The following is a 4,577-nucleotide window of genomic DNA, read 5'->3' on the forward strand; positions in this document are numbered from 1 at the left end:
TGAGGGCAAAGGTTCTTAGTCGTTGTTTTAATGATGTCAAACCTTTTAGTAGCTCATACTGTGTACTTTAGACGGTGTCATCATATCGTAGAGTGTGTTCATTCTTTAACCATGCTCAAAGTATAAATTCAACGTGTCTATGCATATATGAGCATCTCATATATGTCAATATTGCACTTGATCATTGTTGGTACCTTAGGTCCATAAGAGACTAGTTTGGATTAACCAAAATGCATCTTAAAAACTCATTTTTGACCATTTAAAAACATTGAGTCAACTCATGCCTTGGAGAGGTCGACTCATTCATGCATGTCATCTTCTATGTAACTTACGGATCTGATTAGGTCGAGTCATCGGTCGACTCATTTATGGAAAAACAAGATGAGTCGACTCATCTCCCTGTTGCGGTCGACTCATAACCTGTTTTATTTGAATTATGTTGCTGCGGGTCTGAACAAGTCGAGTCACAGGTCGACTCATTTCTGAAAAAACAAGATGAGTCGACTCATCTCCTGTTTGAGTCGACTTTTCGCCTATTTTATTTGAATTTTTTTGATGCGGGTCGCTGATTTTACTCATTTTTCTGCTGTGTATTTTTTTTCTAAAAGTTCTGCTGTGTGTTATATATATATATATATATATATATATATATATATATATATATATATATATATATATATATATATTATATATATATATAATATATATATATATATATATATCTAGAGTCTCTTTTTTAGAAATAATTAAAAAAGTGAAAGATATACACTAAAGTTCCTCTTCATCTTCATTCTTCATTGCATGTTTCAACAACTACACATAACAATTTTTGTTGATCATAGTGCATTGTTGTGGTGATAACGTCCAAATAGGATTGTGTATCTTCGTTTGGGTAGAGGCTTTGAGTAGGTTTTTCTTGAATAAAATCTTAGGGTTTTGTCCTCCAAGATTTGGGTTTTTTTGCACAAATCTTTGCTTCATAGGTTCAGCCGAGTGAAAGGTTTGAAGAACGATGGGTTCATTCAAATGAGTAACGGTAACTGGAGGATTGTGAAGAAAGGTTTTAGTTTAAGCATGTTGTGATCAAAATCAGTCGAGCTAGATTTTTGGAGAACTTGGAGTTCTTGCAATAAAGTGGCTACAATCAGAGGTTTGTTAGGAACGTTTGAAGCACTTGGTTCAACTCGAAACAAGGGGAGAGAAGTAAATAGGATCTGCAACAACACTTAGGTTTGCTTGGTGGTGATTATTTCTTCTCTTGTATAAACTTTGCAATTTGATAATAAATATCTCAATTCTAGTTTTAGAATTGAGGGCAGACGTACCCTAAGCGAGGACGGAAGGGGAATTGCCTAAACAAATCTGGTGTTCTTCTCTCTTTCTCTAATTCTTTAATTTCTGTATAAATTGAATCTTGTGTGAAATTAATTGGTAACTTCATCTAGCTTAACTATTGTGCATTAAAGTTGTTCGATAAATTGTTGAAATCACTTTGGTTGTAACTAAGAAAAATTCTGCACAATCAATTCTAGTGAATTTAAGACTTGGTGTAGTGTGCACACCAAGTATTTGATAAAATTAACTTCACACAAGTTTATCAATAATTTGCTTGTTTTCTCATTGTTTTAATTCATCATTGGTGGTATCTATATCAAGGATTTATGTATTTGATCGATTGATTAAGATTATTGTTGATTAGCTTTATCTTAGTCATTACATTAGGTTTCACGCATATCCGATCTTCCCAATAACAGATCGTTTAGACGACCGTGGTCTAGGGAGCTTTCGCAACCTTTAAAAGCAATTTTAAAAAGCGCTAAATTTTTAATTACCTGATCTATTCAACCCCCCTCCCCCCTTCTAGATCGGTAATATCGTCTAACAGTCTCTAACAAACCTTTCAAGTGAGGGAATTCACTACAAACAGTGGCAACACAACTTTTGGTTTTTATTAACCTTTAAAAAGGTTGTCAAACTTGTGTGAAAGATCCAGAATGACATCCATCCAAAGTAGACACGTGTTTATAGCTCTAACTTGAGTTTCATCCTTCTTTCATTGTGGATACCATTATGGGACATGTATGTTTCTAAACATTCTATAAGTTGATATGTTTGTTGTATCGTGTGTGTTGTTTATGGTATGTTATTGATGAATGTTTTTGTTAAATTTTTTTTAACAGATGAGTTTATTATATCTTATGTGTTTTGAGTATTTTTCCAATGCCTTACCGTATATATAACTTTTCATATTGCATTGGAAAATTCTAATGTAATAGATAAAGTTATATTAGAAAACAAGTACACATTCAATTCTAGACAAGAATTATTCAACCCGTTATCTGCATATTATTCTTTAACTGTTAGAACTTTATTTAATGATTATAGTTCTTCAAATACCCTTTTCTCCACCTCTAATTTTGTTTGCAAATTAAATAATATTTGACAAAATGAACTAGAAGTGAAGGAAGGGGAGGTTGAAGAACTAGGATCATTAAACAATGTTCTAACTATTAAAGAGAAAAATACGGATAAGGAGTTGAAGAACTTCTGTCTAGCATTAAACATGAAATTTTTCTTATAATATAACTTAATTTGTCATATTATCATGTTCTAGATCATATCAAAAGGTTATATGTGTAGTGAGCATTGGCGAAATAAGCATTCCACATAATTTATAATAAACTCAGTGTATATATCACAATGGTTATTTATACTAACTGTTGTTAAATGTTACACATTAAAGAATATCAGAATGGTTGATTAAATTAACTGTTGTGATAGGTAGTGTGCTACATAGCTTAAAATCATGGTCGCCCGACCATGGTGGAAAGCATCATACATACAATCACACCTTACCTCACAACGGTTGGTCCAGCATGGTGGTATCCCTTTTCCAACCGTTGTGATAGGTGTTTTATGTAGTAGTTTGACCATAGGCCGCCCCAGGAGAGGTGACAACAATGTGCCACCTAATGGAGGGTATCACCTCGTCTCAGGGTATTCCTATCGTCTAATCATGAGAAACGCAGGATGAGACGTTTCTTGTATAGAGAAAAGTCAGTGTCATTAACTAACCCCTCCCCCTGGAAATACGGATTCAATGGTCCACCATTGACTAGGTGGGAAGTGACCCTCTACCAGAAAAAACCTAGGCCCAAGGGGTCTTTATAAACAACTCTCTCCAAATGGAGAATGGGAATATCATAACTCATACGAATTACACCCCTCATATGCTTATTCCTAGACACATCATTCATCTACAGAGCCTCTCACCTCACGTGAGTAGGATTCCTATAACCACCATAAAAACCATTGCACATGACTTCTTGCTGCCATTGGTAAGCTCTAACCATCATACAATGTAAAACCTATTAAGGCCTCTGATCCCTTATCGTTCTAGTAGGAACACACATACTTGTACTTTTTGACCAATATAATGGCTCCCACCGTGGGGTCCTGGTAAAACTAATATGGGCCCCACTCTTACTTGAACTACCTTTATCTTCCCCCCAAAGATGGCTAAAAAACTATGGCTTACAACGTAAACACCATTTCCGGAGGTTTTGCTGGTAAGGTAGTTTCAGATCCTCCTAAAGGAAATATGCAAGGCATATGTTTCCAACAAATGTAATATCCCATAACTTTCCCAGAAGCACCCAAAGGAAGACAGGGGTTAACATTATCTGGATGACGCCCGTCATCCCCCCACCTCATGACGGACAAGTCGTCATTGCCATGACGCCCTTCATGAGCTTAATGACCAGATTTTTAGCCCACACACGTATTAGTTGCTCAGCCAAAGCATTTCCACCATTATCTCCATTTTCTCCTACACGTTCTAAGGCATCCTAATACGAATTTAGACATTATAAATAGGAAATTTCAGATTTAGAATTTTCTTCCAAGCTTCGTATTATTTTTAGGCAGAAAAAGAACTTCTGTAAAAGCAGTAACTTTCTCACACCGAGGAATTAGAGTCTATATGTCTTTATTTGGACCGTTAACCTGCAATCTTGCCGACATAGTTTTTTCGTATTTTTATTCAAATATTTTTCTGTACAAATTTGGAGCTCTTAATATACTATCACGTTCTATTTACAAGCTCTTATTTCTTTTTTACTACTTTTACCTTCTTTTACTTTACATTACTTGCATGTTCCTACTTTATATTATTATATTCATTATGTCTAGCATGAACATGAACATTACTTCTAGTAGCATTTATGTAAAAAACATGTCCGGTTAATTTTGTTGAGTTCGAAATTTGAGGACCTTCGTATCGACAGTGCTCGAATTAAGTCGTTAAAAATTATAATTAATTGGGATTTTTTTTGGCCTGAATTCTTTTATGTTTTTAACTTTAATATTTACTGCGAAAGCAGAAATGTAGAGATACCAATTTCGATTCGAAAGAACAGGACCTTTATATGACTGTAGAAAAATTCAGTTTTCAATTTTAAACACTGTGAAATTATTTTCTAGTTGATTAGGAAAAATTAAGTTTTCAAAAAGGCGATTTTAAGAGTATAAGTGGAAACACGAAAGCGGACGTTTATACACTTAAAATCTGATACTGG

This window comes from Lathyrus oleraceus, chromosome 2 (genome assembly GCF_024323335.1).
Source record: "Lathyrus oleraceus cultivar Zhongwan6 chromosome 2, CAAS_Psat_ZW6_1.0, whole genome shotgun sequence".
Lineage (NCBI taxonomy): Eukaryota > Viridiplantae > Streptophyta > Magnoliopsida > Fabales > Fabaceae > Lathyrus > Lathyrus oleraceus.